Below are 22218 nucleotides of genomic sequence, written 5' to 3' on the forward strand. Positions count from 1 at the left end.
TGAAAGGTACATGACCAAACAACATGCTCGATATCGTGATAACCACTGCCACACGCACATAAATTGCTGCCTGAATTAACAATTTTTGTGATGCAAGATTTTGAGAAAAAATAGTTAAAATGTGAGAGTTTAAAAAATTTCCAAGATCACGGATTTGAAAAAAATATCATATTTATTTAATAGTCGTGCAGTTATAATTGTCAAGGCTCTGAGACTTGGAAGTATTTTAAGAGTTAAAACAAATTACAGAACAATCGATAGAATCTTGCGGACAAACCCTGGAATTTTCAGTAAAATTTAAAAGTATTCGAAGTGTTGATTTAAAAAACTATTGAGGAGGATTCCACATAGTTTTCGAAGGAGAAGTTCTGAGCAGAATTCCAGAATTATTCTGACATGAAGTCCTTAGAAATTGTAAGAAGAATTTGGAGGGATTTCTGTGGAGAAGATTGCAAGTTCTAAATTAAATTATTAGGTAATTTTTGAAGAATCCCAAGAGAATTATGATGAGAATTCAACAAGAAACAGAGTTCTAATGGTGTTCTGATGATAATTTCAACCCTAGTGTGAATAATTCATCAAAGAGCTCAAACAAAATTTATTGCTAATAATTAGAAAGAAATTCTTTAAAATACTCCAAGAGATTCCTAAATAATTCCAAATTTTGAAAAGGATTTCAATGAAATCAAAGTCTACGAATAGGTTTGAGGGAATTCTAAGACGGATTCCAAACAATTTCTTAGAAAGGGTTTCAAGGAAATTCCAAATAGAATTCAATGGTAATTATTACGCAGAGTGTTTTCTGGGTAATTTTAAAAGAATTCTATAATAATTCAGAGCAGAATTCCAAGTTATAAAATTAAAACCCGGGAAAAGAATAGTTCAGTTTCAGTTTTTACAAATATTTGTTTCTTAAGTCCATCTGAAATTGAATCGCAAAAATCAATTTGAAATATTGCTGAGTGATTAAATTCTATTCCTATGGTGCGATTAATTTATTTTTTCCGGTTTCCCGGATAATTTTCAAATTCCCGGATATTTTCCAGTATTCCCGCTTTTCCCGGTTGGCTGGCCACCCTGCTGAAGCTATTGGTGCTGCCCCCTAAAGATCTCTCAAGTTCAACGAATTTCTCCAGAATTCCCTGAATTCTCAGAACATTTCAAACGGTTCCGTAGTTTTCCAGAATTTCATTAATGTATCCAGAAGTTCCTAAATTTTCCAAAAAAAAATTCGAAACTTAAGTTCCATGACCATCCTTTAAAATCTCTAAAATTCCCTGAACTTCTGTAAAGCTTTCGTTCCTCAATGACAATGATTCCTAAATTATCAAGAGGTTATCAGAAGTTCCTAAACGTTCCAATAATTTTCCTGATATTGATGAATTTACCTCAAAACCCCGCAATTCTTCTGAATTTTTTTAAACATTCCTGGCATTTTTGGAATTATCTATAATTTCTCGGAAATTCTTCAAAATTCTAGCAATTGATTGAAGAAACTGCTTTGAATTTCCCAAAATTTTCTCAAGTATCAGATCTTGAAGTCCTGAAAACGTAGCAAAAGTTTTTAGATTTTTCGGCACTTCCATTATTATTTGGAATGAACATTCCAAAAAATAATGGAAGCACCTAAAAATCCAAAAACTTTTGTTAAGTTCTCAGGACTTCCCTGAAGATCTGAGAACTTTGCTGAAGTTTTTGGAAATTCCCTGAGTTTCTAGTTACGTTAGTTGAACTGCACTGAAGTTCTCTCATCTACGCTCGTGTTCTAGAAGCTACTGGGAAGTTCGTGCAGTTTTCATAAAAATCTACAGCTGAAGATGTTCCCCAGAAAATTTCTGGACTTATGTTATGGGTCTCGAGTTGCTCGAAATTTTCCTAGACTTCATGGAACTATCCTGAATTTATATAAATTATCCTTTACAGATCTTTAAACTTCCACAAAAGTCATGACTTTGCTGAAATTATTGGGACTGCCCGTGAGATCTCTGAGCTTGTCTGAAGATCTCCAAAACTAGCTTATCTGAGGTTCTTGGAATTTTAATAAAACAAGTTTGAAAATTTTCTTCACTTCCCAGACGATCTTAGAACTTCCTAAAAGTTTTTGCAGTTTCCATGAAGCTGATGGAACTACCTAAAAGTTTTAAAAGCTTCCCTGAAGTTCATTTCTCGGATCTTCTTTAAAGTTCTTAAAACACACGTGGAACACTCTTCTTATTGTTCTTCTTCTTCGCATTTCAAGCTTATTGTGTGCTCTCAACTTAGTGTTCTAGATGCACCTCCACAGTTATTCATTGAGAGCTTTCGATGTCTGTACCATTTTTGCATTAGTATAATTATGTGGCAAGCAATCATACTCTATGCCCAGGGAAGTTGAGAAATTTTCCAACCCGAAAAATTCCTAGACCAGCTCGGAAATCGAATCCAGCCATCTCCAGCATGGTCTTGCTTTGTAGTTGCGCCTTTACCGACTGAGCTAAGAGAGCCCCACATGTGGAACACTCTGAAGTTCTCGTTATTCTTCTGAGGACGTTTCTGGAACTGCCCTGACATAAAGGAACCTGTCATGAAAATCTCTTCTGTAATGTTTCAGAAATTCTAACTGAGTTCTTTTAACTTTCTTTAATTTTGCGAAATTCTTGAAATTTCTCGCTATTTTTCTAATTTCAACTGCCTTTAAATTCTCGAAAGCTCCCGTAATTTTCCTGTTATTCATGGAACTATTTGAAGTTCTCAGAACAGCCACAAAGTTCATGTAACTTCCCTTAAATTATATAAACTCTATTGAAATTACTGAAATTTTCTTGAATGTACTGGAACAGTTCTTGAAATTGCCCAGGAATTTAAGGAAAAGCCCTGAGACCATTGGAAACTAATATTAAGGATCTTAAGACTTTCTCGTAGTTCTGGACGGTTTTGAAATTTTCAGAGCTATCCCTAGTAGCACATTTGTCACTGTACAGTTGTGGTTACTTATATGTAACTTATTTCACTATGATGGATGTTGCTTGGATTCCTGAAGTTATCAGAAGTTCCTCAGCTTTCACTCGGTTGTCGACAGAAGCAGACCACTCTCAATGTGTGTCACGCGATCGTATGTTTACTCGGCAGCAACCATTGTGTGGTCCTCCTCATTGTTCTTCATCAGCAGTTCTTTCTGTCGATGCGTCATCGACTTTGGAAAGCAACCGTTTCGTGATGAATGTGTGAGTGCTGACCACGGCTTTGCGTCCATTGCTACAATGGAAGCGCTCTGACCATCGTTGGCGATACTGCCATACAAGTAAACCACTGCAGTGCACTGGAAGCGGCTTCCAATCTGGTAGAGGCTTATTGGATAGCGGAAGATAAAATGTTTATTGTGTTGTACCTTTTGACTATAGTTTTAAGATGTATTGTAACAAATCCTCGGCTCTGTAAAGTTAATTCGGTTGAGCCTTATGAAATAAATAAATTGATAATTAATCAGAAGTTCCTTGATCAAAACTATGATTTCCGCATTTTTTTTTTCTGATTTTAAGAAGATGAAATACCCGAAAAAACTAAGTTTTGATTTTCCTAAAAAAAAAAAAATACGTGTAAAAACATTTGTTAATGGCACATAGTTGGACTCAAAAAACAGCAAATCCAGAAATTCTCGGAACTTCATTAAGGATCCCGTAATTTTCCTGATGTTCATGACACTCCCAAATTCTTTGAACATTGTTCTTGGAGAATCTGAAAAGTTCCTGAAGTTTTTTTTTAAATTAATTAATCGAACCTTGAAATCCTGAACTGTTCATATAATTTGTGAAGTATTAGGAATTTCCCAAATATTCCCAAAAAAATTTGGATGTTCATGGAAATGCCCTGAATATCTCAAAACGTTCCCGAAGTTCTCTATCCTTTTGTTTTATAGATCTTTAAACTTACCAGAGGATTTCTTGAAGTTTTTGAAAAATGCTTGAAGTTGATACAACTGTCATGAAGTTCTTCGTCAAGCTAACGATTTTTTTTTAAGTTCCTGGAACTGCCCTTAACTTCTCAGAACTTACCTTTAAAATCTTCAAACTTCCCAAGATACAGGACTTTCATGTAGTCCTCGGAACTTACCTGGAGTTTTAGAAACTAATCTGAATATTTTGAATATTTGCTAAAGTTCTTGGTTAATTATAAATCAGTATTTAGGCGCCCAGCAAGATTTTATTTAAAAAAATCGAATCGATTTACGGAGCTGGTTACTCATGGAGCTGAGTACAAATGTACAAGATATAACGCTTTTACCTACAGCTTGCAGTTTTTAAGATTGGCAGTTGGTCTGAGTGCGCAATCTTTAAAAATCAATACTCGTTGACATTTAAAAAATGAAAAATTTAAATTAGCTTAAGCATTCTTCAAATTACCAGAACCGAAAGTACCGGTACAGAAATGTTTGGAACCAATTCAGAAAGTACTGAATCACATTAGAAATACATATTAGGAGTCATTTCGGAAGGTACTGAATAACTTCGGAGCAGTTTGGATTTGCTTCAGAATTTACTGAATCACTTCAGACTTTTCTGAAGTGATTCAGTACTTCCCAAAGTAATGCTCAACCCTTCTGAAGTGATTCAGTAAATTCTGAAGTAAATCCAAGCTGCTCCGAAGTGAATCATTTCAGAAACGTTTGTAATTTCTTCCGCAAGTAACTGAATTACTTCGAAAAGAACTGAAAGATTGCCGAAAGTTTTTAATCATTTCCGCAAGAACTGAATCACTTCGAAGATGATTGAATCACTTAGGGATGCACTGAATCACTTCAGAAAATTTCATAATCACTTCGGAAAGAACTGAATCGTTTCAGAAAGCACTGAATCACTTCAGAAAATTTTGGAGTCACTTCAGAATGTACTGAATCATTTTAGGAAAGTTTGAAATCACTCCGGAAAGTACTTAATCATGTCAGAAAGTTTGTAATCACTTCCGCAAGTACTGAATCACTTCGGAACGAACTGGATGGTTTTAGAAAAGTTTGAAATCACTTTAGAAAAGCTAGGAAACTCTTCGGATAGTGTTGAATCACTTCTGAAAATTTCGGAATCCCTTTGGAATCACTTCCGTAAGAACTGCATTATTTCGGAAAGAACAGAATCACATCAGAAAATTTTGGAGTCACTTCAGAATGTACTGAATCATTTCAGAAAAGTTTGGAATCACTCCGGAAAGTACTGAACCATTCCAGAAAGTACTGAATCACTTCAGAAAATTTTGGAGTCACTTCAGAATGTACTGAATCATTTTAGAAAAGTTTGAAATCACTCCGGAAAGTACTGAACCATTCCAGAAAGTTTGTAATCCCTTCCGCAAGTACTGAATCACTTCGGAACGAACTGAATCGCTTAAGAAAATTTTGAAATCACTTCAGAAAAGCTAGGAAACTCTTCGGATAGTATTGAATCACTTCTGAAAATTTCTGAATCCCTTTGGAACCCCACTTTCGTAAGAACAGAATAATTTCGGAAAGAACTGAATCACTTCACAAAATGTCGGAATATCTTCGGATAGTACTGAATCACTTAAGAAGGGTTGAGCATTACTTTGGGAAGTACTGAATCACTTCAGAAAAGATTGGAATCATATCAGAAAAGTTTGTAATTACTTGCGCAAGTACTGAATCACTTCGAAAAGAACTGAATCATTTTAGAAAAATATGGAATCACTTAAGAAAAAAATCGGAATCCCTTTGAAAAATACTGAATGATTGCGGAAAGTTTTTAATCATTTCCGCAAGAACTGAATCACTTCGAAGATGATTGAATGACTTAGGGATGCACTGAATCACTTCAGAAATGTTCATAATCACCTCGGAAAGAACTGAATCACTTCAGAATATTTTGGAATCACTTCAGAAAGTACTGAATCATTTTAGAAAAGTTTGGAATCACTTCGGAAAGTACTTAACCATTCCAGAAAGTTTGTAATCACTTCCGCAAGTACTGAATCACTTCGGAACGAACTGAATCGTTTTAGAAAAGTTTGAAATTACTTCAGAAAAGCTAGGAAACTCTTAGGATAGTTCTGAAAATTTCTGAATCCTTTTGGAGCCCCACTTCCGTAAGAACTGACTAATTTCGGAAAGAACTGAATCACTTCACAAAATCTCGGAATAACTTCGGATAGTACTGAATCACTTCAGAAGGGTTGAGCATTACTTTGGGAAGAAATGAATCACTTTAGAGAAGATTGGAATCATATCAGAAACGTTTGTAATTACTTCCACAAGTACTGAATGACTTCGAAAAGAACTGAATCATTTTAGTAAAGCGTGAAATCAATTCAAAACAAAAATCGGAATTCCTTTGAAAAGTACTGAATTATTGCGGAAAGTTTTTAATAATTTCCGCAAGAACTGAATCACTTCGAAGATGCTTGAATCACTTAGGGATGCACTGCATCACTTCAGAAATGTTCATAATCACCTCGGAAAGAACTGAATTGTTTCAGAAAAGTTCATAATCATTTCGGAAAGAACTGAATCCCTTAAAAAAATTTTAAAGTCGCTTCAGAATGTACTGAATCATTTCAGAAAAGTTTGGAATCACTCCGGAAAGTACTTAACCATTCCAGAAAGTTTGTTATCACTTCCGCAAGTACTGAATAACTTCGGAACTTCAGAAAAGCTCGGATACTCTTCGGATAGTATTGAATTACTTCTGAAAATTTCTGAATCCCTCTGGAATCACTTCCGTAAGAACTGAATAATTTCGGAAAGAACTGAATCACTTCACAAAATCTCAGAATAACTTCGGATAGTACTGAATCACTTCAGAAAGTTTCAGAATCACTTTCGAAAGTGCTGAAACACTTTAAAAAAAATTATATTCACTTCGGAAAGTACTGAATCATTCCAGAAAAGTATGTAACTTAATCATTTTAGAAAACAATAGGAATCACTTTGGAAAACACTGAATGATTGCCGAAATTTGTAATCATTTCCACAAGAACTGAACCACTTCGAAGATAATTGAATCACTTAGGAATGCACTGAATCACTTCAGAAAAGTTCGGAATCACTTTGAAAGTAGTGAATCGCTTCTGAAAAGTGCATAATCACTTTGGAAAGTACTAAATCATTTCAGAAAGTACTGAATCACTAAAGAAAAACTTGGAGTCACTTCAGAAAACACCAAATCATTTCAGAAAAGTTTGTAATCACTTCCGCAAGCACTGAACTTTTTCGGAACGAACTGCATCGTCTAAGAAAAGTTTGAAATCACCAGAAAGTACTGAATCACTTCAGAAAAGCTCAGAAACTCTTTGGATATTGAATCACTTCAGAAAATTCCGGGATCACTTTGGAGAATACTCAATTTTTCCAGAAAGTTTGTAACCACGTCCACACGTACTGAATCATTTACTTAAAGTACTGAATGACTTCAGAAAAAATCGAAATCACTTTAGACAGTACTGAATCACTGCGGAATGTTTGTAATCATTTCCGTAAGAACTGAATCACTTCGAAGATAATTGAATCACTTATGAATGCACTGAATCACTTCAGAATCATTTCGAAAAATACTAAACCATTTCAGGAATGTTCGGAATCACTTCGGAAAGTACTGAATCGCTTCAGAAAAGTTTATAATCACTTTGGAAAGTACTGAATCATTTCAGAAAGTACTGAATCACTAACGAAACAATTGGAGTCACTTCAGAAAGTATTAAATCATTTCAGAAAAGTTTTTAATCACTCCAGAAAGTACTGAATCACTTCAGAAAAGCCCCAAAACTCTTTGGATAATATTGAATCACTTCAGAAAATTTCTTTGGAAAATACTGAATCTTTCCATTGGAATCACTTCCGTAAGAACTGAATTTCGGAATGAACTGAATCACTTCACAAAATCTCGCAATAACTTCGGATAGTACTGAATCACTGCAGAAAATTTCGGAATCACTTCGGAAAGTACTGTATCAATTCACTCAGGTTTGCAATCACTTGCTCATGAACTGAATCTCATCAGAAAATATTCAATCACTCCAGAAAAATCGGCATCACTTCGGGAAGCACAGAATCATTTAAAAAAAGTTCGAAATCTCTTCGGAAAGTACTGGAACACTTAAAAAAAATCTTGGAATTGGTTGGAAAAGTACTGAATTACTGCAGAACAGTTTGAATACACTCCAGCAAGTACTGAATCACTTCGGATAAAGCCCGATTCAAAGTAAATTTGGACGCATTCAAGTGATCATAACTCAAGAATTAAACGACATACACGGTTGATCAAAACGTCAAACAAAAGGGTATATATTCAGCTTTCAAACGATATATAACAAGTTATTACATTTCACCGTTTCGAACGAACTGCCACACTTTACTTGTGATCGATGCCATCATGATGCCATTATTCCGCTTTAAACGCATTTGTTGTGCATTTGTCACTTCTTTACCGCATCCTCGAAGTTTTCGCTTGTCAATTGCCGAATATTTTTCGATCGGTCTGAACTCAGGGTAATTCGGAGGATTAATCTCTTTGGCGACGAAATTAACATTGTTTGCAGCATACCATTCTAGTACCTCCTTGGAGTAGTGACAGCTGGCTAGATCCGGCCAAAACATAACGTTGGTCTTGTGTTGTCGAATGAAGGGTAAAATTCACTTTTCCAGACACTCTTTAATGTAAACCTTCAACGTCAATGTGTGAGATGTGATGAAAACCTTGATTTTAAGGCCACAACTGTAGATTCCTTGCCAAATCATTAGTTTCCGGGCAAACCTATCAGCAAAAACAAATTTATACCTGGAAGGGACATCCCCACGACCAGTTTCCAGGTAAAATTTTCGTCCGGGGATTTGTTTATAATCGATTTTGACATATGTTTCGTCATCCATTAAAATACAGCCATCAAATTTCGTCAAAACTCGTTCGTATAGTAATCGTGCTCGCTTTTTGGCCATTAAATTTTGTTTCAGGGAGTGATTCGGATGTTTACTGGCACAAAAAGGCTTATATCCTTCTCTTGAAAGGATGTTACGCACGGTGGAAAAGTTGGAATCGTATTTCTTTGCCAAATCACGTATGGAGACACCTGGGTTACTTTTCACGTACCTCAACACCTTTCTCCTCAGGTCTTTGTCCCTAGTGCCACTTTTATGATAGATGCGCTGTGCTCTATCCACACTCAGAGTATCCTTGTAACGTTTGATTACAAGACTCACCGTTGACTTTGTTTGTGCTTGTCAAACGTTTTTTGTTCCAACCACCAGGGGCGCGGTGGTGTATTAAACCGTGCGTCCAGATTTACTTTGAATCGAGCTTTAGTACAGGCATAAATGAGCATGAGAATGATTAACCGCTCGCGCTTGCTACTCCGTTATTGCCAGATCAAATGATGCTTAGAACTAACATGCATCTTCAATGTTTGGTGATCTCATACTTTACCGTAGCTAAAAAGCAGCGCCGGCCGCCGTCCAAATGTAGGTCAATTAGGGCATGGATAGGAATGTATTGACGTGTTCTTCTGCTCCGTTCGATAAACAAAGTAAAAATGATTACGATTGAAGCGTAGAAGCCACTAGCCACTATGGGTCATTACTAGAACTAGCATCCTGGATCTTGAACTTGCTTCTTCATTGTAAATCTTCAGAAGCTGTTGTCTTGATAATTCGCTCAATACTTCTTAATGGATTACTTTGGAATGTTCTTAAGAAATTCCTTAGCATCATTCCCTTTGAACACTGGTTCCTAACTAGATATTCACCCTAGCTGGAAATTCAGGATAGTTCGACCACTTTTCCGGACACAAATTTCAAAAATTTACGCGATTTCTTCAGTTCAATATCAGGTAGTCCACTCAATTATTTTATATTTGAAATGGAATTTGTTTGTTCAAGATCTCCCGATGAAAAATTTCCTTAGTAATCTGAAAATGCAGGAGCAAGTCTTATCGGTCAAATTCCAGATTTTTTTGGATTCATTCATTTGTAAGATTTTGCCGATCACTCCTGGGAGTTATTTTTCTGATTTATCCAAGAAGGCTCGTAAAATTTTTCCCTCAAAATGTCTTTATATATTTTCACGGAAGCTACACGTAAAAAAAAACTGCAAGATTTTATGGAATATTTGCAAGATTATGTATGATCGAAATATTTTTGGCAAGAAATTATTGGTGTGTTACATTTTTCATAACATTTTCTACTTTTGGCTGTAGTTCCAGTTTTATTAGGATGTTTCTTACGACTTTCATCGCAAGAACTTATAAGGGCCTGTTCATAAACTACGTAGACAGTTTTTTGGGATTCTTGACCCCCCCCCCCTCCCCCTGCGTAGACAATCGCCCATACAAAATTTTTAAAATTTGTATGGACCGTGGATAATTGTCAACCCCCCCCCCCCCTAAAATGTATACGTAGTTTATGGACAGCCCCTAACTTCTCATGGAGGTTTCTTTAGATTTCCTCCAGAAATGTTTCTGATTTCCTCCGGAAGCTTCTTGTGACATCATCTGTAAGTTCGTTCCAAGTATTATTGTTTTTTAAAAGCATTCTATAAGTCTAAATCATGGTCTACAGAACCCTCATAGCACCAAAATTGATACTTGGGAGACTTTCTCCAAAAGTTCATGCGTTCTGCTACCTGTAGATTCTTGCAATTTATCCTGGAAGCTCTTTCTGACTTCTCCAGGAATCCTAGTGACTTGCCCCGAAAGCCTTCTAAACCTCTCAACAAAGTTTTAATTCAGCATTCCTTTCTAGCCGTTTCTCAGGAACTAGCATTTAACGTGGTTTTTCGTAAAATTCGCGGGAATCGTTTTCCTGGATGTTTACAATCCTGACTGCACCACTGGCTTGAGATTATCTCTAAAATTTCCTTGAAAATTTCTACATAACTTCAGAAATTCACTGCACGACATTCCGAAAGTTCTTGGAAATCACCCTAAGATTGTATTCCAATTTTGATTATTGTAGCACGAATTCACTGAAGATTTCTTCCATAACTCTATTTAAAATGCACTTGATTTCTTCTTAGAATATATATGAAATTAATCACATAAATGTCTTAAAATTCTACTCAGAATAATCTTCTAGTCACCCTCTGGATTTTATTAAAAAATCAACCGTAATTGTCCATAAAATTGCCATGGAATTTCCTTAGAATTTCCGAAAATCACTCAAATACCCGGATCGATTTTCTCAAGTCCTACAACTCAAATCTTGGATTGGGTTTCGGAAGCTGATCATTTTTCATTTTTTTATTTCAAAATCATCGTGATGTCATGGATCTTTGCAACGTATCGGGTGAGATCTTTCCTTTATTTTTCTCTTAACTTTAATTCCATTATTATATGAAACATTATATGCTTGGTACGGGAGGATCCATCAGGGCAACCGATTGAAGCGAAATGGATGGGGGAACATTTCGTGGTAAGAAATGATGGAACTTGCAGTGAATGAAGGGAAGATTTCAAAAACTCTAAGATAATTCTATGAGGATTGTGAGGAATTTGTGTAAGCACAATTTCAAAGATCTTTTGAGGCCAATTAAATTGATAGTTTCACAACCACTCCAAACAAACATAACTCAAATTCTACGGATATTTATCAAAGATATCATTGGGAGATAATTGGGATTTGGATGAAAACGCAAATGGTATTCTGAGCATAATTCCAAAGGGATTTTAAGGAGAATGCTGAGGAGTGTTTGAAGAGAAATCCACTAAGAATTCGAAGTTAATTTCAATGATCAGTGTATAGTTTGTTGGAAGTACTCCAGGGGGCATTTTTGGAACTCTCCTTCGTGGTTTCTGAGAAGAATTCCTAAGAAAATTTCAAAATAATTGTGAAGAGAATCCCCCACTTATATCAAAATAATCTTCAACCATATAGGTAAATTTATGAATAATTCATGAATTTCATTCCAATGATCTAACAATTGACTTTCCACTTCTAAAAATAAATAAAATCTGATGCAAGTATACCTATTTATGTTTGGAAATAATTGCCAGTAATAAAAACAATTTAAACAATTCTCAAAGTCTCAAAAGTGTAGTTGAAAGTTAAAGCACTGTCGATAATAATTAGTGGCTTCAAGGGCATCAAACTTCCAAATAAGATAACAGAAAGCATTCTCACTCCCACACACTCGAGTCGCGTCGCGATCTCCAACCGGGTCGGAACTCTGAAACCACGATTATTCCACACGCCCCGCACCGCAACCGGAAGCAATGCATTACGCGATCTTCTTGTTTCCAATTGGAAAACAACAACAAACCGCTCGGACGTGTGAATTTCCCCTGATAATAATTATTACTATTACTCCTACTACGGGCAATCTTGTTGGAAACGACGATAAATTGTGTTGCTCACCTTTTAAAGTTTGATCTCGAAATTCTTCCCAGGAATTTCAATTTAGCAAAGTAACATATTCTACACCGGCATTGAAATCACTTTTTGGCAGTTAATTCACTGGTTTTTGGCACCTCTCGCTCTCTCTCTTTATGGCCACTTTTCTTCTGCAATATTCAACACTTGAAAGTATTCACCATCCACCAGGTAAGAAGCGCAGAAGCATCTTCCCCCTTCGCCGCCAGAACCGAACACGGCCGTATAATTCAATAATCGAGATCGAAACACCAACCAAGAAACACAATCCCACCGGAATAATTCACGCTTCTTCTAACCACCGGATTCAGATTGATGTTCGGTGAGAAAGCAGCATCTGAAATGGATAGAATCCACCAGAGCACCAAGAACAAGAAGAAAGTATCAGTCACCTTCCAATCACAACACCCAGGAGCCGACTACCGGTTTTACGCGTCCGAACGAAAGAACGGGCCAACTTGGACTGAAATATTTCCATCCACACACAAGAAGCTACGCGTTCAAAACACCAAACCAAACGAAGCGAGCGGAATGCAATGCATCGCGCGATTGTACAACCACAGGCAAACGGGAACGGGTGCAAGTGTTGGTGAGTGGTCTTTTGTTTTCAAAACGAAAACGAAGGGACGCAGCATAAAATGAGTGCCCAGCAGTGCATCCAGGACCGTATTCATCAACTGAGGGCCACCCACAATCGATACACGGAAATGGAAAACAAACTTAAATTAAGTTTATTTCACTCATCTTCCACTTAACGCTCCGAACACGATGCCTCCGGTAAAATGTGTAGTAGCAAATTGGCAATGTTTGAAAAATCATTGCTCAGCAATTTATTAATAGATTTCAAGCTATTGATACCAAATAAATCTTTGAAATATTTAGTTTAAAATGGCGTCAATAGATTTAAAATTTGCAAATAAATGGCTGAGCAATGATTCTTCAAACATTGCAGTTTTGCCGTTACTCATTTTAACGGAGGCATCATGTTCGAAGCTGGGACGGGACTTGACAATGGGGTAGCGATTTCGAGCCAATTTGATGTCAAATCCGAGCCAGTTTCGAGCAATCGTGAAATAAAAAAGGACAGAGGGATCGCATCGATCTGGCTGGCAGTGATGCCAGAATCAATGTTGACGTAAATGGCGTTGTTAATTCTTTATATTTGCGAAAGGAAAGGTGAGAAATTTAGTGCACTTCGTGTTTTAAGCGATGGATATTGTTGTTTGTTTATGGTTGTTTTTATTGTGTTGAGCAAAAACTGTAGAACTGCGGTAGAAACTCCGAATAAACTCCAAATTAAAATAGAAACAATATTTTACATTTCTGGCATCATTGGTCAACTCCGTCAAACACCACGCACAACTTTCCGAAGGGCATTCTTCATAAACATTAAGAAGAGTGAGAAGCTCGATTGTCAAGTCCCGTCCCGGGTTCGGAGTGTTAAACCAACAATCAATTCGAAACTAACGATTTTAATTTGGCTCACTACTTGACTAGCCTATTGGTCCCAAGTAAACGATTAATGTATCCCATTCTAGTCAATATTCTAGTACTACACTATGTTTGTTTTGATTTGCTATGAAAGTTTGACAGATAAAATGAGGAGTTCATGGATTTTCTTATGTTTCGAGGGGTGAATCGATTAGCTTAAGACCGAAGATAGTACCAGAGCTGAGCCAAAAAGTTGAGCACGTATCTTCGGGACCTTCTGGTCTTAAAGTTGCCTCTATGGTTAAACCGTTCAATTGACTCAATTTGGAGTAAACCTCAATTCTAGATAGAGCTGGAATTAGTGCCTATCAGCTTTTGTAAACAATGACTTCTCATGATGATTTCTAGAAATTTAAGGCTCGCCCACGCAAACCAACATCCTCATCGGGTAGCGAAAGACTTCCCCTATCCGATGGTTAGGTTGGTCTACGTGGATGTGCCTTGAATTCCTAGAAATCATCGATAGAAGTCATTGTTTACAAAAGCTGTTACGTCCTAATTCCTGCTCTATCTAGAATTACTCACTACACAGAAAAATAAAATGATCAAAAGTTTGGGTTTTCTAAGCCCAAATGTGAGTGTTTACCGATCTCTAAATCCTAAAGGTATAAGGGAATGCCATTAAATTTTGGATATTCAAAAGCAAATTTTTCATTTAAACCCAAATTCTGTCAAGGGAAATGTGTTCACTTTGTTCCGGTAAGCGAGTAGAATGCAATGAACACATTTCATGAACGTTATTCTGGGTTTGAACCGAGGTTTGAACCAATGGGTGGTCGCAATACACACTTGTTTTGCGCCAACTTTTTCTCAGTGTGCCGCAGCTGACACGGCAGTGCCGAGAAGTAATTGAACTGACTTTTGTTTGCTTTTGAATTGTTTGGCAACCGGTATTTTAACAACTCTTGATTTTGTTTTGTTTTTCGAAACCTGAGAGCCGGAAAGCGACATCGGTCAAGAAAGTGGTGGACGCTTTGTACTAGTCACGACTGTCGGATCTTCGAAATTGAAAGGCGCTAAGCGCAAAGCCATTCCAAGCGACGAAGACCAACGAAAGATCAAAGCCAAGAAGCAGCTGTACAAACCGCCGACGGTTGAGGAAATTAATCGGTTGAAGGAAACGAAATATTTCTACCACAAGAATCTGTTCCGACTGCACGTGGAAGAGATGCTAAGCGAGGTGAAGGTGAAATCCAAGGTGTTAAATTATATTGAGCGTTGGTTGGGCGATTTCCGGAAGTTTTTGAGGACGGTAAAAGATGCGGACAATGAACGATCTCTGAAGGATGTGGATTATGAAGAGTTTGATTGCCAGACATCGTAACCGAGACTAGATGATTCACAGATTTCCACTAGGTGATAAACACTTAGCGTAGCGACTCTACGACGGTGGGGGAGCCTTTGTACGATGGAACGACGGAGAACGGGTCACGATGCACAGTGGTTCCCCTTAGAACAAAAGTTGGACAAAACCTCAAAAATGCTGCAAATAAACAAAAAACAGTTGAAATGGATGTTCTTTAGCTGTACAAAGAAAACTTGACAATCAAGACGTCAAAAAATTGAAGGAGGAGTACATATAGTAGAACCACAAACGAAGTGACAGACGGAGCGGCTCGAAAACTTTGGTGACTAACCTGCTATTGCAATTTTTCAGTGTACCACATGGCAATACCACTACTACTGGATTGTACCACATGGCAACACTACTACTGGATTGTACTAGCATTTTCACCAAATGTATTAGAATGTTTTGGTTCTATCTCTTTCACTCTACTCAAAACTGAAATGCATAAAATAATGACAAAATGATACACTCTTTGCACACTGTCAAAGAATCATTGTACACAAAATCAACTTTGTTCAACCCAAAACAAAAAAACTAACCCATCTGGTGGATGATGGCACCAGCTTCCAAGAAAATTCTATTACAGTGAACCACATTATTTTAATGGATTTCTATGCCAGTTAGTCGTCTGTCACTTCGTTTGTGGTAGAACCAAAACCAATGTTTTTTTTTTTTTTTTTTTTTTTTCTTTTTTTTTTTTTTGATTTTAGTCACTTTAACACTCTTGGGTCATTCGTGACTTGTCCGGGGGTTAGATTTGAACTCGTGACTTTAGCGTGAGAGGTATGGATGTTAACCACTACGCCGGGGTCGCCCCCACCAAAACCAATGTTTGTTTCAAGCAAAAATGTAGTTCACACAGAATTTTCTCTTTCTCTCTCTCTCTTCTCTATCTGTTTCCCTCTCTTTTTCTCTCTATTTTGATCTCTCACACACACACATACACACACACACACTCATTTGTAAATATATTATTCAATAAAAATTTAGAAAATGTTCTGCATTAAAACCTTAATAATTTATTTACTATATATTATATTATAAGTTTTCAAAAGCACTATCGCTGTCATCCGTTTCTAGTGATTTATCTTCTTTCACATTTTCTTGTTCTTGTGAGTTTATCAACATACTTTGAACATCCTCAGGTAAATCTATATGATGTTTTCTACTCGGCTTCAGGTGTGCATTGACTAATGAATCAGATGTTATGAGCATCCGGTTTATTATGTCCCGGTTAGTATTTTCTCTGCAGTTCTTTCTCGCAAACTGATCTCGGCTGACCTTAATAGTTTTATTGCTCCTTTCTTGGGCCTCCTCCGACATTCGGCCTACAGGTAGACCTGATCTGTTAATCAATAAACATTTTTAATATTATTTTAAATTCAATTTATTTATAATTTACCTGCGAATTATGTCATGTCCATGTATAAGTAACTTATGCAGCGAAGTTGGCATACAATACCATGGATATAATCTAACGTAGAGTTCTTCAGTTTTCCAGCAATAGCTTTCGAATTTACTACTATCGATTTCACTACCACATGATACAGCAATGAGAATGTTTCTCGTCATCGTGATCAACTCTACGTCTACTCCGCAAATTTCAGAACTTTACAGGATCCGCAAAGAATCGCCTTGCCGTGTTGCCGTCGTTACTGTTTCCGGCTCCACTCGGCTTTGGCTTATCAACGTTTAGCCCCATCCTTGATTTAAATCCCTTTTGGATTCTATCTTTTGCGATTTTGAAAGCTTCTTCATTCCCAGTTTTTCGCCACTTCTTGAAATCCAACCGGTACCCTATGTGGATGTAGTATTCAAAGCTTCTTATCCAAGCGTGAAGTGAAGACATCCCGAAATCCAGCACACCATCCATAATTTTAGCCGTTTTCATTTTGTTCAAATTGTTGAATTGTGAAGCAGTCGACTGACATACATAGCATCTTTGCGCTGATGCTGTTGCTGTTAGTGTATTGATGAGTTTTCCATCAACCATAGTAAGGTAAAGTGAATAGTTCACAATTACTTTGTCATTTAAAACTGTTTCGAATGGTCTTAATCCATCGATTTCCTTTTTCATTCTTCCACATTCCTTCAAAATAATTTCTTCAGTTTCTGGGAGAAATTGAAGATTGATTGGCCGACAAGAATATTGAGAACTAGGATGTTCATTGTCCCATAATATTTCCGTACCACCTTGTTCCACAGCTAGACGTAGAGGTACAAACGAAGTGAAAAAAATGTGGGAATCCTTATTATCAGAATTCGCAAACTTCTGTTTATATTCCGCAAGATCTGAAGCTCCATCACATCCCCATTTAATATTAAGATGCAGTTTCTCCAATAGATCTTCAGATTGAAATATCAGAACTACTTCTAGGCTTTTGATTAGTCTTTCGGATGTCTTATTGAGAATCGCCTGTAGCTGAATGTTAACGCCACATTCTGTCACTGTAAATGCTTCTTCATCCGGATAACATTCTTTTTTGGCTTTTAAAACTGTATTGTATGCTGGGTACCGATCTTTAACTGGTTCCCTGACAACTTGATAGGCATTCTTGCTTAAATTAGCTTGCACTATCACTGCGATTGCCTTTTCCGGAGAAATCAGTTGTGAATCAGAACAATGCTTTATTGATTTCGCGGCTGCTAGATTTCCTGTAGTCCGGAAACTCACTTCAGCAGCAAACGCTAGCGTTTTTTTTTTTCCTTTATTAGAGAGATTTTTAGCCTAAGGCTAGTTCATCTCTTCAACGCTAGCGCTTCCGGGGAGTAAATGGATCGAATTTCTTGTGTCTTTCTGCGCTTTGACCGATCGCTGCTCTCTGCGAACTGCACTTCTGGTCGCCCTCCCTGATTTTGATTTGAATTCGGTGATAAGATCAATACAGCTATTTCTCCGTCTAGCCAACCCTTGTATTTCTTTTCAAAGTACATTGGTTTTCGTGATGCTTTTACGAACTTTTTTGTGAAGCTCTTCCAAAAAGTTTCGAACACGTGGTCATTTTCACGACCATGAAAGAATGTTTCTAAAATTACCTTCTTTCTTTCTGCTTGGCAACCTACGTTACGATTTTTTTCGTAAATCAGCCTTCTCTGGATCTGCTGCTCCACTGAAAAGACTGTTCATCAAAATATGTGAAATAAATTGTTATAAACAAGAGTTTACCTTCCATTTTGCGATATGAAAGTATGTTTCAGAATACTGGTAAGTTACCAGTGGTAACTGAACAAACTCTGATGCGATGATGGCGTCAAAAATTTGCGTACATATGAGATTTGACGTTTGTTGTGTGGTGTGAGTGCGTCATACGCCTTACACACATGTTCACAGTTATATACCACATGTTTTATGTTACATGGTGTATACATTGGCGATTGACCAACGAATAGGAAACGAGTTTTGATTATGAGTTCTTAAGGTTCTACAAAGGGTAAGTAAATTTGTGTTCGTCTTTGTGTGTGTGTGTGTGTGTGTGTGTGTGTGTGTGTGTGTGTGTGTGTGTATGTGTGAGTGAGAGTGTGTGTGTGCTTTGAAAAATGCAATATGAAGCTTGCTACAGTATACAGCACACATTATATAACTACACTGAACCAATTTGACATATTCCTGTTATGTGGAAGTCTAATAATTTTGCGCTATAAGATAATCCATTGAAAATGATATGATTGAAAATGTGTCAGGTAAATTCTATATGAATATCTGATACATTGACAATGCTGATAATTTGAAAACTTTTATATGATCGCCATATGATAAATGAAAATCGGTCAAATTATAATAATTAACTGAAATGGATTTGAAACCCATAAGCATAAGCTTTACTTTTCACCACAATATAATATATGTGTCATAAATCAATCGAAGTAAAGTTTATGTGAAAATCACATGAAATTTACTTATTCTTTTGACACATATATTTAATCGATTTCTAAAAATAAATCGAAAAATAAACACCAGGCAGTGGGAGCTTTCACAGTTGTGTTTTTTTTATTGTAGCTGATTTGGGATTCGATCCAGAACTGTTGAGCTGTGATGCTTTTCGTGTCTGCGCTCGATTCCATTGGGCCATGGCTGACTTCAATATTGAGCTCGTTCAATTAGCATGAAGTAATAACAGCTCTCCCAACATGGAATATAGAGCAACGTTATGCTCGTTTAGCTAGAGTGAAGAAAATTAGCACTGACCAATATATGCTCCGTTTCAGTGGTGTCGTGCAATAAAACAACGACTACATTATATGAGTTCATGGAACTGGTTCATGAAGTTCGAGTACTAGTGCTGGAATCTGAATTAGCCGTGTAGAAGGCTTACAATTAGAATCTTAGCAAATAAATATTGCAGTAGAATCATTTTTTTTTCAATCTCAAAACATTCTTTTCCGGAACCCCTTATCATATGAAATAATAACAAACAATGATTATTTATTACAGTATCATTGGTGTTAGCAATATTTAGTTCGACTAATCATTCTAATGAGTGTACGATAACATAGTTGAAAATTGTTTCAATAATTTATAAAGAACAATTATGTAAGATGTATTTTATTGGGAGCGATGTTCTTTCTAGAAAAACATACCAAAACAAATGTTTGCTGTTGGATTTCTTAAAAGGCAAATCTATATGACTATTTAATGATTGGGATAGATCTTTTTACAATATTCAAACCTCAAAAATCAAAGGAAGCTATTCCAATGAGATATACATGTTTTCCTATACTGCAAAGTTAAATGACAGTTCAATAGTTTCTACATGTCTATTTACACGCGACATATCAACAAACGTCAAAAATCGTTAAAAGCAACTCCAATAAAATATACATGATTATCTTATATGATATATCTTTTAGTGAGCAATATTCATCATGAAAACAGGTACATTTTACTCGATTTGCTCATAGTGCAAACTTATATGATTTTCCATTAGTTTCTAGATGCCTGTTCCCACCCATGACATATCAACAGTTTTTCACCATGAAATATATCAGACAATATTCATATACATCTTACCTATCGCTAACCACGGTCGAAGCAAAGTATTATCAAGTACTAAGTATGTGAAATTACGATAGAAATCATTCCATATCGCAGTCATAGTTTTTAAGTAATAATCCATTGGAATCTATCAATCATCACATAGAATGAATAAATCTCCTGACATTGCTATGTTATAAGATGGATCCAATAAACGGTACATGTCGATTTGTCTCAGTGTAAGATACGGATGTTTTTCAAAGAACACTTTACTTGTTAATCCTAATTTCAACATCTTTCGCAAAAAATCGCAAAACACATTATAGCCTATCTGAAAGCTAACTTTTCAAGCTATCTTTTGGTTACTAAAGGATAGTGGGCGGATGTGTCCTTCATATGTTTTGCTTAGCCTAAATGTGAAAAAAGTATGTTTTTACCAATTTTTTATTAAAAACTGTTACTTAAAACAACCCGCATAAACGCGAACCATAAATTGACCTTACCTAAAATGGTTAAAAATTGTTTATAATCCCTGCTAAACTTTAACTGAAATGGTTATGAAACTTTACATGAACGTTTAATGATAAAGTTTCAACCTTATGTATTATGGTTTTTTGGAACTGTACCTTACAAATAATGGGTTGTTAAGAACCATTACCATTCCAAATTCTTGTTTTCTCCATACATTTTCAGAAAGAGAACTATATAAGAACGTTTTTACTTATGATTTGAGAACATTAATGGTAATGGTTATGGTAGTCAGTAAGGTCCATTAATGGTTTTGTATTATCGCTCAACTTTACGTGGAATATATCGTGAATTGGTAATCAGTAAATTACAGGCAACCAATTCGCGATATATTCCACATAAAGTTGATCGATGTTACAAAACCATTCGTGGACCTTACTGACTACCATAACCATTACCATTAAAGTTCTCAAACCATAAGTTAAAAGGTTCTAATATAGTTCTCTTTCCGAAAATGTATGGAGAAAACAAGAATTTGGAACGGTAATGGTTCTTAACAACCAATTATTTGTAAGGTTCAGTTCCACAAAACCATAATACATAAGGTTGAAACTTTATCATTAAACGTTCATGTAAAGTTTCATAACCATTTCAGTTAAAGTTTAGCAGGGATTATAAACAATTTTTAACCATTTTAGGTAAGGTCAATTTATGGTTCGCGTTTATGCGGGAATGCAGACACTATTTTTTTACTATCCATATGACGTGAAATAAGCCGAGGAACATTTCTTCTAAAGCAACCAAGTTGATATACACATTAATTTTTGCTTTATTTGAGCAAAACAGTAACAAGAAACGTTACGATTTTTTTCGAAAATGTCTTATATCGCTACCTTACAACAACCATAAAAAGATCTGTAATCAACAAAACTGCACAAATCATTCTATTTAAGATACTCTTAACATGTAAGAATGATAAAAAAAATTTGAAATAAAAGAAATATCAACTTTCATTTTTGAGGTTTTGTCCGGCCAGGAACCACTGTGCGATGCGATCCGGGTATTCTTCTCGAATCTTCGAGATCAGTAGCGTGCCCATGGCTGTGGAGAGGAAGGTATTTTTGAATTGCGCCAACGTTACAAAAGATTTAAAATTTACCTGAGCCAGTTCCACCGCCGAGCAAGTGCGTAAGCTGAAAGCCCTGCAGGCAATCGCAACCCTCGGATTCCTTACGGACAACATCAAGCACAGAATCACACAGAATCCACCAGTTCGGCACCCTTGGTGTAGTGTGGTTTGACCCAGTTGTTACCAGCACCGGACTGTCCCAAAACGAAGTTATTTGGTTGGAACAGCTGCCCAAATGGTCCCGCTCGGACCGAATCCATAGTTCTCGTTTCAAGGTTGATTAGAACCGCTTGTGGGACGTACTTTCCTCCGGTCACGTGAGCCTGACTAACGACTCTAATAACGGAGCTGGAGCCGGTAATGTTGAGATTGATTGAGTGGTGTTGCTATGCAGGCGATTGTCCTGATTTTTTCATGTACTTCTTCGGACATGCAATAGGATGTGCGCTGACTGTACTTTGTGGAATTCAATT

The 22218-nt window shown here is 36.5% G+C and overlaps 1 protein-coding gene across 1 annotated transcript in view; it reads right to left on the minus strand.

Moving 5' to 3' along the window:
- The window catches only part of goe (gone early), a 284648-nt gene extending 271862 nt beyond the window's left edge, over positions 1-12786 (minus strand). The window contains exon 1 of the mRNA XM_065228890.1: positions 12323-12786. The gene's annotated coding sequence lies outside the window, so the exon portion shown is untranslated. The remainder of the gene's footprint in view (positions 1-12322) is intronic.
- Positions 12787-22218: the final 9432 nt, after the last annotated feature.

The sequence above is a fragment of the Ochlerotatus camptorhynchus genome, unplaced genomic scaffold, assembly GCF_037179485.1.
Source record: "Ochlerotatus camptorhynchus isolate MF236.1 unplaced genomic scaffold, CSIRO-AGI_Acam_v1.1 ptg000304l, whole genome shotgun sequence".
Classification (NCBI taxonomy): domain Eukaryota; kingdom Metazoa; phylum Arthropoda; class Insecta; order Diptera; family Culicidae; genus Ochlerotatus; species Ochlerotatus camptorhynchus.